This window comes from Drosophila subpulchrella, chromosome X, assembly GCF_014743375.2.
Source record: "Drosophila subpulchrella strain 33 F10 #4 breed RU33 chromosome X, RU_Dsub_v1.1 Primary Assembly, whole genome shotgun sequence".
Classification (NCBI taxonomy): domain Eukaryota; kingdom Metazoa; phylum Arthropoda; class Insecta; order Diptera; family Drosophilidae; genus Drosophila; species Drosophila subpulchrella.
This window is the reverse complement of record NC_050613.1, coordinates 29,572,851-29,587,762: the sequence shown is the minus strand read 5'-3', so window position 1 is coordinate 29,587,762 and position 14,912 is coordinate 29,572,851.

Genomic DNA, 14,912 nt, shown 5'->3' with positions numbered 1-14,912 from the left:
AACCAAATATATGGGTAAATGGGTATTGATAAACAAAACAAAATCGCAGATAGGCGAAAGACAGATTTTAGCGTTGAGCGATTGTGGGCGTTCGAGTTGCCGTGGCAAATCAGGATAACAAATTTGCGCTGCATAGGAACCCCCTGAATTCTAACTTTCTAGCTCTTATAGTGTTGAGATCACAGCGTTTGCACGGACAGACAGAAGGACTTGGCTAGATCGACTTGGCCAGAGATCCTGATGAAGAATATATTATGTGTAAGGTTTGAAACGCTTCCTTTTACTTGTAACATACTTTTCAGCGAATACAATATACCCTTCTACTCTACGACTAAGTGGTACAAAAAGATAGCGGGTGAGAAAGAAAAACTACGTCCCTCGAAAAGGGTTAACTTATTGGGGTATTGGGAGCTCTGAACATGGTCAAAAACATTGACTTTTAGCATTTTTCATTGCCGGTTGTTGAAGCCGTTCTGCGCCAACTTCGATTAATTTATAGCGACAAGTATTTGTATCCCGCTCATGCCCCCTCTATCCCGGACTACGCCCCCGGTTCCGGATTCTTGGGCCACGCATAAAGTGTCATTTCAGCGGCTCGGATGCCTAATTAAAGCAATCAATTTTCGAGGATTCGAGGATTCACGGAGATTCGTGCAGAGTGCAGCAGCAGCAAAGTTTAATTAAAAAACCGGCTCCCCTGAAGCAGGCCCATTCAGCCCACGACCCTGTGCAATTGAAGTTTAATTGGCGTACAGACGGACAAAGCCGAAGAGTGACAAGGTATGCAAATAAATGGGTATGCGAGTTAATACTGGCTTCATTATCCATGTGACGGTTGAACTGCTTTAATCTTGAAAGTAATTTTTTCATGCTGCTGCATGGTACATATGTATTGATAAATGAAATCCAGCTCACAATTATAAATTTTAACAAAAGTTTTCCCATTTCCCCTACCTGGTTTCCCCTGGACCGGCTGTATTACGGTTTTAAGCTATAGAATGGGCAACCTACGGGCTTTAGGTCTACATCGCCCTTTATTCTAGAAACCTTATATTTAACTAAATTCTTTTGAGAGGAATGTGTGTTATGCAAGCGTTTTTAAATTATGTGAGAAACTCTGGCGAGCTTTGACTCCTTGGTGGGGCTTTTAGGCTTGTAACCCCTGACCCCTTCTGATATAATCGTCAACGCATAAATTTCAAGACCTGCCCAGCGGCTGCAATTTACGGCATGGCCGTAAATTTTTATAAACGTCCTTGTAAATAAACTCGCAAATATGCTGATTTAGCTGGGGGCATGGCCTCACGCCTGTGGTTTATTCTATGTGCCATGTGTGTGGCAGTTTTATTGCGACGATTTTTTTGTTTCTGCGCCTGCTGGGTATCAACTGGGGAGTATTAGGCTATATATTACATTAGAATAGAATAGAGTATTTCTGCAACCTTTAAAGTTTCTAAGTATAATAAAATAAAATATTTTTTCAATGAAGCAATTCACCTTTGTGAATATTTTTTACACCGAACAATAAGGTGCTACACACATAACAACAACAAAAAGAAAGGAAGCTAGCTTCGGCAAGCCGAAGTTTCCAAGCCCTTGCAGGTCGGTCACGGCATTGTATGAACAGAGAAGACAAACAGACAAAGATGAAGAAGAAATTTTAAGATAATGTTCCATTTCAATTTACTACCGTATATTTTACCGAAAACAAAATATAACGGTCTTTGTATTATTTTGACATTAATTATACTTATTGGAGCTATAGGATATAGTTGTACAATCCGGCTCGTTCCGACTTATACTATACTATATACTACCTACAATAGAAATAAGACTTTTGGAAAAGATTAACCCCGATAGCTTTAAAACTGAAAGATTAGGTTTCTTAGAAACGGACAGACGGACATGGCTAAATTGACTTGCCTAGTGATGCTGATTATGAATAAATATACTTTATGGGGTCGGCAACTTCTCCTTCCCTGCGTTGCAAACTTCTGACTGAAATTTATATATAATGATACTCTCTGCATGGGTTGTGTCTGTATATCTCACTAAGACTTTGGTTTTAAACTTGATAACGGTCCTCACCTCCAAACTATGTATACTCGATGTGTCACGAGTTCTTAAAATTTAAATGAAGAAATAACGTGGCGGGCCAGCCATGGTTCTCTTGTAATAAAATTTCAAAGGTGCGTGTTTAAAGTAGAATTTTCTGCGGTCCGCTATAATTTTAAATACATAAACGTGTAGTCTTATTTCCTTTCATATTGGTTAGGAATCGCCTTAAGCTGTTCGGCGAATAGGTTATTTTAAGAACTCGTGAACTCTTTTTTTTCTTTTTCCAGTCCGTCCTAAAACCATTGTCTAGGGCCTACAACTAGTCGACTTTCAAATTCTCAGTCGCTTACTGTTTGTTGTATGCTTTATTTTATTACATATCCTTTGATTTCGCCGTTTTCCCTTAAGAGGGGTTGAAAAAATATAAAAAAAATGAAAAAACATATCGTGATAAATGAAATATGAACATTTTATGTTGCATTAACTTACGTTGGCATTGTTCAGCCGCATAAGCAACAGCATATGTATGTGTAATAAAATGTATGCATATAAACAACTGATGGCAGCTCCCCAAAACCAGCAACAACCTACAATGACAATCACAATGAAAAAAGAGTTAAATATTTGATAAAGCAGCCGTGAAGATCGCAATAATGTTTTGTTGTTTTATATATCTGTCAACGTTTGGTATACGATTTTTTTCTGCATATGGTTCTTGGTTAACTATTGTATATAGGGATACTAAGTCTTTTAAAACAGTTGGAAAAGGGTATCTGGTTGTTGGGTGGACTTGGATTGGCATTTTGTGCATCTAATTTTAAGATTAGGTATATATATGCATATAATACAATTTTTAAGTTGAACGTCGTCATTATACAAGAAAATCGCGGCGAGTAGAAAGCAACCGTGGGGTTGTCTGAATTTTCCACTTCAATGTGCTGCTTATGTGTGCACTTGACATTTTCAATTTGCTGGCAATCAAGCAGCAAAATATGGATTACGTTGCTAACGCTTATGGACTACGCGAATTTTCATAGTTTTAGCACAGAGAGAAATTGCTACATATTATCTGTATATTCAAAAATTATTCTAACTCTTTATATACTTATCATCTGCTTGGTTTGTTATGGTTTTTTTGTTCTGCTTCCGTTCCGTTACTGATAGCACCATGTTATTGAATGTCCCAGTAAACGATGCATGTCATTATAATTTCCATATTTAAAAACGAACTCAAGAAGTACCCGTTAGGTATTTCTCTGTGACGCCTTGAGAAATAAAGTCGTTTGCCTTTCTTCCTTTTTCTACTCGCTCATTTGTCAGGAACTCTAGTAGGGGATTATTAATGGTTCTTTGGCTGGACAGGTCCTACATTTTCTTCTTGCGACGCCATTGCTTGGATCCTTGGGTATGCACAATTGAATAAAAGCCGAAAGATGGCTGCAGGGCTGCTGTAGACAAAGAAAAATCTAAATTTGTGTTGAGAATGCAGCTGAAATCTAATAAGCAACAAATCCAACATACATAAGCAATCCAAAAAATATTTTCTGAAAATGTATTAATTGAATAGAAACACAATATACCTGGCTAAAATTATAATACAAAGCATCTCTGGATATATATGTGCGCAAGGTAAATTCACGAAAATTAAGTTTTCACTGTTAGGAAAATGATTTGTAGATTGTCGAACACCCATATATGATGAATCGATTTATTTTCAGAGAACCTAACAATTCGTATGTACAATTGTATTTATTTGCATCATGGTTATGTAATGTATTTATGTGACAGACTTCTTTTGCTTTTGGCGCAGCTGGAACGATATATTCTGCAATTTTTATGTGTGCGTCCGTTTGTTTTGAGGACAAAAGACACCGTTAAGGCACCTTTTTGGGTATCGGTTTCCGTTGGCTCTACTTTACGATTTTTTGGGCATAAAAATTACTACTGCAGCTTTCGGATTTTCCCTTTATTTTTGGATCTTGGTGTGTTTACTCTACGAAAACTGCAAACACATAATGTAATTGTTGTAGCTGTCTTTTTCTGCTTATTGCAGCTTAAAGCGCAAGACGTGCCAGAAGTTGAAGCAACACAAATTTCCATTAGCGCTTCTGCCACCCACATGCAAGCACCGAGAGAAAATCTAAGGTCTTTTAACATCGGTTTGCAACCCAATCATGAAAAAAAAATAAAAATTGGAGAACTGTGTTCGACGAAGAAGAATATTTTAAACATTCCCCAAATATTGGGGAGCGCTCTGGTTTCCAACAACACAGTGTTCAGAAAGACAGACGAACAAGACTAGATCGTCTTGGCAATTTTGTTTGATCAGAAATTTGTATATACACTGTGCAAGGTCAGAATCACCTTTCTTCTACCTGTTTCATACTTTTCAACGAATAGAATATACCTTTTACTCTTAGAATACAAGACGCCTTATGATTGAATTTATTGGACTCCCCAACTAAACATATGTTGTTGCATTGCTTTAAACACCTTTATATGTAATTTTGAAAATCTACATTATATTAACCCTATCAATTAAAAACGATTTTTCTTCCTGTGTGCACAGAAAGAGAATCATGCCACTTACCACCCAATTTCCACATGCTTTTGCTACTTGCAAACATATGGTCGCCTTCGACTTTGTTGACTCATATTTTCATGGTCCTCATCCCTGAGTAAACCCTCTTATTCCAACTGTAAGTGTTTTTGCATAACAAAACTAACATTTAACTATAACATTTTCAGTATTACGATGGCGACGTCAATACTGAAAGAATACACATTTTGCAACTGAGTTTGAAGTGTTAGTGGTGGGTGAAGATATAGTTGGGATATATTAGTCCGTCGAATAAAGAGTACAGGAAGTTCTTGCATAAATTTTATTCCGGAAACCCTTTGAAACGCTGCAAATGTTTAAAAGTTGAGTGTTGTTTTTAAATTTTAGCTCAATAATTTATTATAAATGTTTGAATTTATTCTTTGTATTTAATTGGTTTGAAATTGATGCAAAATTATGTCCAATTTGAACTCCTATATTTATGAAAAGGTAAGAAAGAGCATTAAACTTTTATTTAATTTTCCAGTTTCCTGTAATATTTTGTTCATACTTTTCTCCTTTTCATCATCCATTTTTTCTGTTTGTAAGCATTGATTATCATATTTCTTTTTGATTTTGTTTGTCTCCTGGGTTTGTGTGTACATTTCGAAATGCATTTTTTTTTTTGAGTTTAGGGAATCATTTTGATGTCTGGCTGCTTTCTTCAGCTTTTCCTCCTCGTTGTCCATGACTGTTTTCCCCTCTGGGTACGGTGGCGTATGCGTAATATAAGTTTGATTGGCTTTGAATAGTGAAAAGCGATGTCCTTACGTTACACATCTCTCAATACAAATTGAAAGGAAAATCATACACTTAAAACTATGAAAAACTATAATAAATATCTGCATATTGAATTAAAGTTACTTATTACATATTTAATTAAATACAAAAACGAAACATACAACACATTTCAGTGCATATTTAAACAATGTAAATTAAATAAATAATATTTCGTGGTCTTACAAATTTTAATTATTAAATTGCCTGCAGAAACCGAAACTTTATATATTACTATAAAATATATATATACTATAAACTTATATAAGTAGGATTGGACAAGTATATTCTATAGCTCCCATAGGAATTATAAAAAAAAAAATTTTTTTTTTAAATTTAAAAATTATAATTTTTGGTTTTTTTGACTTATTAACTTCTACTCTTGAAAATATCAATATTTTAATATTATATATTATTATTTTAGAATTTTGAATAAAATTAAATTAATTTTGTTTTCGGTAATCATATATGTGCGTTAGTTAATTGAGATGGAATATAATCTTAAAATTTCTGTAATTCGTCTTTAGCTTTCTAAAAATAGGAAAGCTCTATATATACAATGCTCCCTTGGGAACAATCTGCAAGGGTATAGAAACTTCGGCTTGCCGAAGTTAGCTTTCCTTCTTGTTCAGTACCTACTAATTATAAATTTGTACGATAATTAAAGAAATTATTCCTTTAAATTCCCTTCGGCCCTTTGTGGAGATAGATAGATAACACGACGCAAATTTTCTTCGTTTTTTTTTGGCTTGCCCGCCATCGAATGAAATCAACAAATATTTTCAAACCATAAAGTCGAACGAAAATTGAGAATATAGGGGAGCTGTTTAAGGTTAAGGGAAGAGAAGGATAACAAAGAGGAAAAGCGGAACATTCTACAAAGGGGAGGTCATAAAATGCGCCGTCAACTGTCCATTTTTCGTATGTTTTGCTCATTTTTCTGCTTCACTTGGATGGAAAGGTTTGGGGGTCACCAGCTGCAATAATAAAATGGTTAAGCCCCCGTCCCCCTTTCACGCCCATCAACCATTGGCCATTGTTGTCGCTTGTAATTTATGGAGCAACCAACAACTTTGTTGACATTATTGACAAGCGACTGCTGTTCTTGCTTTTTCGGTGACGGAGGGACGGAAGGTGGGTTGGCACTTGTAGAGGATTGAATCAGTTTGGTGTCCTTTTGTACGTATGTGTACACGAAAAAAATATATTCAGGAAAACAAGAATATTGTTAAGAACATTTTTCTTGGAATCATTTTGAAGTAGGGGAGAGTGGGGTTAGGATAGTAAGAAACAATAGGTTGCACATAATAGCAGCTATTAAAAAGTCATCACCTTAAAAGTGGTATCACTCTAAATGGAATATATTTTGTTGTTTTTTGTTAACCTTTCTTCATGATATAAAATTTCGGCTATAGCTTTTTGACGCGGAGGACCCCATTTATGTCAATTTATTTTTTTTACCGCTTTGTTTAGTATTACAACATCTTGGGTAGTCAAGTTCTCGTTGACAGGTGCAATCACCACTGGCAGTATTACTGGTACCATAAAAACTGTATATTTACTTCAACAAAACCTGTATTATAAAATATTACCTTGAACTAACCTTGCCCCACTGGGAGTGTTTTCAGTTGTTGCCTAATAACACCAAGAATGAAGAGCACAAAAAAAATAAAAAACAGGTACCTCATGTTACTAGGCAAGTTTTATTCTTACTGAGAATATAAGAATCCAATGGTCCGTTCAAAAGTTATTCCAAAAACAAGACTTTCCAAAATGAAAATGTTTGTCCCTTTGTTTGTGGGTTTGTATGAATCCCTTTTTGGCTTAGGGGCCTTAGGGACTATATGGGTGTCTTAAAAAGATCGAGATAGAATTCTTTTGTTCTACGACTTTTGAAAAAACCTGCTTGCTTAGCGGAAAATCAAAAAAATATCTCGATTTTAAAAGCCTATAGTTTAACAAACAACTAATGAAAAGGTAATTCAATGTGCTAACCACTCTGCACTCCACACTTAAGTAAAAATATAAAATAATGTGGAAGACATTTGTAAAATCGTAAAGAACTTGTAACACCTGCTAGCTAAATAGCGAAGTCCAACTATTTGGCTGGCAAAAGTTTCGATTGGAATGGTTTACCTTTTTTGGCCAAAACTCATAAAATGTTTATGGGTTCTAATTAGGAACGTACCAGGCGTAAGAGTCTTGTCGGCATCGTAAAGAAGTCTAAGGAAATAGCCTCGCGACACATTGAATTAAATATTCAATCATAAGAACAAAAGTCGGTCGAATGAGGACCTTCCAGGACCAGCCTTAAATCTTTATACACAATATATACATATCTATGCTACCCCCTGCTCCACAGCAGAAGTGACATTTTATGGCAACGACGTCAGCTGAACTTGATAGACAATTTCGAGTGCGTCATAAACATTTACCGTTCGACGTGAGCTTCCATCTCGAGCGGCTCCTCCAGACCCTTGAAACCATTGGGCCCTCCTGCAGGCTCAACAGAAATTAACTGCTACATGCATGGGCGTAGCAAAGGGGCGTGGTTTTGTCTTGCATGTGACATTGTCTCCTAGCTGATGAAGTGCCCAAATTAAGATGGAGATGGTAGATAGGCAGTCACATAGAGTGCCAATCGGTTGGTTGCCCTAGATCGGAAGTTAAGGATGTTGCAGGATACTGTGAATTTGTTATGAATTCCAGGAAAAAAGCTAGTATCACGAGTTCTAACTAATAAGCTTTATAAAAAAATTCAAAGGTCTTAAATATAACCAAAGTAAAATGGATATAAAGAATATAATTATTATACCCGTTACTTTTAGAGTAAACGGGTGTACTAGAACAGTTGGCCAATTTGTTCAAGGTTTGAGTATAAGCTTATAGTTTTGCCATTCACAACTAAGGTAAAGCAATTAAGAACATAAGTTAAGTCTTTAAACCTAGTCTAAACTTAACCTAAACTCAAACAACTGGGATAATTTCCAATTAGGCTCCTGGAAGAGATCAAGAGTTTCTTTTCGGAGTCAGGCCCTCAAGTCATCCCTTTGCCACTGCAAAGTTAAATCCCTGATAAATAGACGTTGCCCCCCCATTAGAAACCCAGAACTAATCCTATTTCTCTGGCTGTCCACAAAGGGAATTGCGCTGCAGGCGAGAGAAGGCTTAAGTCTTGCTGAGGGGGGTGGGAAAAGCAGCTGGGAAAGCCAGGGAAAGCCATGCGAAATCGCGGAGTGGGAATAGCGTTCACGTTGTGCATATGCATTGCATGTAATTTAATATTTTATGGCATACAATTAGGCGCAATGCAAATGCCCTGAGCCACATGAAACTTGCTACGTGCGACTGAGGAAATTTTGAGGAAATCCCTCCGTTTTCTATCCAGCTGCAGCTGTTATTAGTTATGTTATGTCGGTGGCAATTAGTCGAAATAATTTGTAATCTTATTAGCCAGCAAACAGAGAGATATCCGAAGCTAGTTCTAACCACCAAGCCATCCACGACAAATGTTAACATTTCAGATATCCTTGCGCCTTTGTGCGTCACTTAATTACATGCATAGCATGTCCCGAGACCTTTTCTTGTCAAATTTGGCCTTTATGTATTGAAACAATTAGTTCGATTTTATTAAATTCATTTGTTGCTGTATCTATACCATATGTCAAATGTCTAAAAATCAATTTATTTGACGAAAGTAGCAAAGATAATTGTTATACTACTACTAGTAAACAAAACCGAAAAGCGTATGTAGTTTAAGCTAACAAATAACGTATGCCTCTGCCAAAAAGTCTTGAAAAAATATGGTAAATTATGAAAATGAGTTTAGAGCTTAACAAACGAAAGCAAACTCTGGGTAAGTAATTGATTGAGAACTTCCATTTACTTCAGTTCATTTCAGTCATTCACCAATAACTTTATCGAAAATTAAACTTGACTACTTTCAATTAGTTTTTTTTTTGCTTTCCATTGTTAGTAGCCTTAGTTGGATTCCTCCTGGGAAGTGTTGCCAAATATATGAACAGTCAGTATCTTTTTTGCAATTTTTTCCTGTCTTTCAAGGAACTTGCCTCATTTTTTTGCAACTGAGATTTCTGCACACTTACAACAGTAATTCGTGTTAACTTTTCGTATAATGTGCAAATTTATGAGCACCTGGCTGATAGAGATACCAAGAGCAAGATGTGCAGTGGAGAAGTACAGTACTTGGGATGACAAGTATGGTAAACATTCGAAAAACTCGGAAAACATCGAATTAAAATTATTAATTTTCGAAAAATGATAAATAATAATTTTCCCTTCGATGTGTTTCGCAACTCCTATAGGAACCGTTTAAAAGTTACAAGCTTCCCATAGTTGTATTTTGTTGTTTAAATACATAATACTACAGTTATATTTTTATTCAACTGTAGTTCCAAGCAACATGTTGATTTTTGAAATTCTGGTGGAAACTAAAATATTTCTATTATGCTGACTTTCTCACCCCTTTTCCATCGCCACCTCCGTTTGTTTTCCATGTGGCCGTAACTTGCCTGCAGTGTGGACAAAACTCCATGACCTTTTCGACCGGAGAACAGAACTTCCTGAGTTTTTCGGAAGACCATATGTGCAAAATGTCCTTGTCTTTTAGCCAGAAGGACAGATTTATGGCTGAAATGAAAAAGCTCAAGAGATTAATAAAACTTAATAATTCCGTTCCAGTGTTAACTGCACCCGACTTTAAGTTGGGCGGTAGTTTCGGGCCGATCTGAAAATCAAGGAATCGAAAAGCAGGTACCCCAAGGGTCGTAAACTTTAAGGCAGAAACCCCCAAGGCACACCTACCAAAAATCTTTTTTTACTACACACAAAATTTAAATTATATTGCTAGTCGTTAACTTGATAAATAAGTAGCCATGAAAGAGCAGGAAAAAATTTAAATGAGAAGGACGAAGAGCGTTGGACCGTGGAAAGCTGCTGGACGTCAGCATAAAAATCAATCTAATTTAATTAACGTCAGTCAAAATAAAAAACGGACGTCGTTTTTTGCTGCTCATTCGGGACAACGAAAAAAAGACGAAGGTATAGGACACTTGGAACATCGGGGGGAATTTTATTTTCCAGGTAAAAAAAGGAAATGGAGTGAAAACTCCTCGGCATCCGTGGGGGAATTTTAAAGCTTTTGGGGTTGTTTAAAAATGTTTAGAACAGCTAGTTGTGCTAGTGAGTAAAATTGAGTTATTCAATCCTAATAATGGCATTATATCGTGGAAGGTAAATGGTTTGGATGAGATTTTTTTTACTTATAAAAGCTCATGCATGCTTCTAAAAGTTTGTGGCTTTATCTATAAATCAATTAATTCAAATGGTTGTTTTTAGTGTTCCTTAAACGTTTTGACCTATTTTTATACCAGTTACTCGATTTTTTTAAAATCATATCTAAAACTTATGTAGAATATGTGGTTAAAAGGATTGTTCGATATTCGGTACCGTTAGAAAGTTATAGTTCAAAGAAGGAATGCGTTCGAATACAACGGTTAGTTCAGTCTTGTCTTGGCATTCAAAAGCGTAATATACGTATCAAATCCGTTAATTCGTTCGTCAGGCCAGGATGGATGCCAGAAGAGATCAGGACCTAACCGACTTTTGTGAAGAGCAGGAAGGTGTCCTGTATGGTGCAGGAATCGCAAATTGACGGTAAGCCACGATTTCATGGCGTGATTCATACTTTATCTTTTAAACGTGTTTTTCTCGAAACCACTTTTTTCATCTGGTTATAAGATCTAAAAAACGACTTGACCGATCGCCTTGAAATTTATAGGGCATGTTCAGCACATGTGTGGCTATGGCCGGTAGTAACATAATTGAAAAAAGTCACGTCGTTTTTTTATACACAACAAAATAGAGAAAAAAAAACGTGTTTTTTTAGAATCATAAATTCAAAGTTATTTTTTTATGTTTCAATATTTTTCAAAATTGTTACTACTGGACATAGCCACAGACTCACAGATTAAAATGCTTTTTCATTTTTATACCCGTTACTCGTACAGTAAAAGGGTATTTTAGATTCGTCTGAAAGTATGTAAAAGGCAGAAGGAAGCGTTTCCGACACCATAAAGAATATATATTCTTGATCAGGATCACTAGCAGAGTCGATCTAGCCATGTCCGTCTGTCCGTATGAACGCTGAGATCTCGGAAACTATAAGAACTAGGCCATTGGGGTTTGGCATGCAGATTCCTGAACTTCTTGCGCAGCGCAAGTTTGTTTCAGCAGGGTGCCGCGCCCACTCTAACGCCCAGTGGCTCTGTGGCTCCTGCAGTTTTAATGCTAGAATAAATAACTGAAATGTATTGCCCTTATCAATACCTATCGATTGACCCAAAAAAAAGTTTGCCACGCCCACTTTAACACCCACAAACTTCAAAAAATCGTAAATATGAACGCCGATATCTCGGAAACTATCAAAGATAGAGAATTGGGATTTCAGATTTAGATTCCTTATCTTCGTAAGCAGGGCAATTTTGTGGTTGTTAAAACTGTGGCGCCCACAATTTTTATGCTAAAAATTGTAACTGAAATGTATTGGTCCCGTCAATACCTATCCTGGGGTTTTTCAACTGAATAGAAGTAAATTCCTTACAAGCATAATGCAAATCTCATGTTAGAGCCCCACACATAACTCATTGGCCGACACACGAGGCAATAAAACACTTTCCATTTTCTACCTAATGACATGACTCCTTCCAGACGCCCACTTACATATGAAGAAGTAAAAACGGGAAGCTTGGGTTTATAAATTCAATTCACTTCGACCGGCAGCTGCACTTGATTTTCATAGTCAGCTTCGAGCGATTTTTTTAATAAGGGGATAAGGGATGTGTGTAAAGAGCTTTTCTTAAGTGCTGCGAGATCTAATAAATTTCCACTTCGCCAAGGAGTCAGGGTCGCTCATTTTTAAGGGCGTTACGGATTTTTGAATAATATTTCACCTGTAGGTGGGTTACGCATCATGTGTGTGTGTGTAATTGTGTAAAAAATTACCATGTCTACATGACACGCACCCACGCACGCGCCACCATTAAATCACATTTTCCTGGGGCGGGTTATCAGGAAAAGTGGGCAGGTAAAAGTGCTTTCAAAAGTGGGCGGTTGGCCTTTCACGCCAGGCGCTTGTCCTAAGAACCAACAAACAGCAAGCACTTAAACTAATCAACATTCTTTTTGTAAGACCTTTTCTGCTATTCAGAATAAGCAGAAAGTAAAAATAATATTAGAAAATAAATTAATCATATGATTGAATTCAAGCAGAGCTAAACATAGGTTTTAATATTAAAAGTATATTCATATACAACCAAGTATAAGACAAAACTATTTCTTCCAACAACAAATTCGCGAAATATTGAACATCCACCCAAAAACCCGATTTCCTCTTTCCACCGGAGAGACCATTTACCCGAATTCCCAACACAGCGAAATAAGCAAAACTGCAAATAGTTAACACATTTTCGAAGACTCGCAGGAATACCTGTCCACCGTTTTTGTGCAGTTGTCTGGGGAAAGTCCAGGCAAATCTCAGCGTTTATTTTATGTTTGATTGAAACTCTGATTAATTTCAGCAGTCAGGTACTCATCATCCTCCCGGAAATTCTGTTTTCAACACCTGGGTACATTCCCTTTCGGCTTTCATGTATAATGAGTGCTGGGCGCACGTACGGCGCATTGGTTACACGGCAGGAGGCAAAGTTCCGGATATGGATGTGAATGGGTAGCAGTGCACACAGCGGCGTGCGGGTGAAGCAGCAGGTCGGGGACAATCTGTCATACGCAGGGTTAGAGTAAACGGGCGGGTATGAAGTCCAACTGATGAAAAACGCGCCTTGTTGCCATGTTCTTATTATTCCTTCAAAAAATGCCAAAAGAAGATAATCAAGGGTGCCACAGAAATCACTTTAAAAAAAAGTGTCTAAAAGTATGGAACAATATAATTCGATTGCGCGATTTCGATTCATTACTGGAGACGAGGTTTTTTTAAACTCTAATTTCTATTAGGCTTTTAACTTTAGTGCATTGATGGCTTCGTTTTGGCCATGTCATGTTGTTACCTCCTGTTGTATTCGCATGATTATCACTTTGCACGTCCTACATGCTTTATAGTTGCGTTGCCTCATGTGCTCCCGTTTATACGCGTTGCGTGATGCAGCTATTCCTGGTCCTTGGCATGTGGAGGGCCCCGTTGATTTAGCTGAGTTAGCTCATAATGTTAGCAACAAGCTCGTAACACTTGGGAAAGTGGCTAATGCTAAGATATAATTGCTAGAATCAGTGTACAACTAAACCAGGCCCGTGGTTTATCTTATGCTCCTTCTTATGCCCCTGTTAATATCCTTAAAAGCTGACCATAAGCGAGTTAAAAGCAGCAAAATAGACACCTGGGACAGGACTAAGGCATGGAGTTTTGCCAGGTGCCTGGCTCAGTGAAGCTCAGCTACGACCATTTCTTTGAACCCTGGCCACAGTACCTCGTTCAGCTCCTATGGGAGCCAATCCAGTGCTACAGAATTTATGGACTTCGTCGCTGTCGTATTTTCAGCAGTTAAATTTGGACTAAGCTGTCAACCTGTACACCATAAATAAGTTCATGGCATATAAAATTAATTAATTTGCAAACTCAATAAAGTGGGAGAGGGATGCAGATATGTTCATACAGAAAACCGGCTGCTTACGAAAATTCACTAGCGCCACCTAGGATTCGTGTTAGTGAAATCTCGTAAACAGCCTATACGAATGAACAATAGGTTGCGCCTTTTTGTTAACTGAGTAACGGGTATCTGATAGTCGAGGCCGTCGACTATTGCGTTTTCTCTTGTTACATTTACATTTGTAACTTTTTTGTTGATCAACTTCCGTTTTTAGCTAAATTTAATCTTATTCATTTAAACTTTTTTATTACTTTTTTTTTAATGTTTTGTACAATTTGGCTGACTGTGTGTACAATGATCTACCATGCTTGGCTGACAGTAATAGCGAATATATTCTATAACCAAATATTTTAAATATAATTATTGTCCTGTAATGTTTGATTGATTGTCGATTTCCTCGTTTAATGTATGTCACCTGAACCCATTTCCGTTGGTTGAAACCCCTAGGGTGGTCCGCTTCACCTTGGCTCGATGACGATTTGCTGCTGCCAACACGCAGACTGAAAAAACAGGTCGGAATGTGGGAAAAGTAAGTGGATGTCTGACTTTTGGGTGGAATGGACCGAATGGACACCAAACACCTGTCTAGAAACTGAAACACACATGTGTGAGCCAAGCGAATTCCTGTGAATTGAAATTTTTGAAATTTCCCGTCACAGTCTGCACCCAGCAGACGGCCAGACACATTGGAATCCCGTTAATTGCTCCGAGAGTAACTGAACCAAAGAAGTCAGGTGGGGACGCCACGCCTTCTTTTTTGAACCGCCTGTGAGAGTCAGATTTTTCACAGAGTTAGC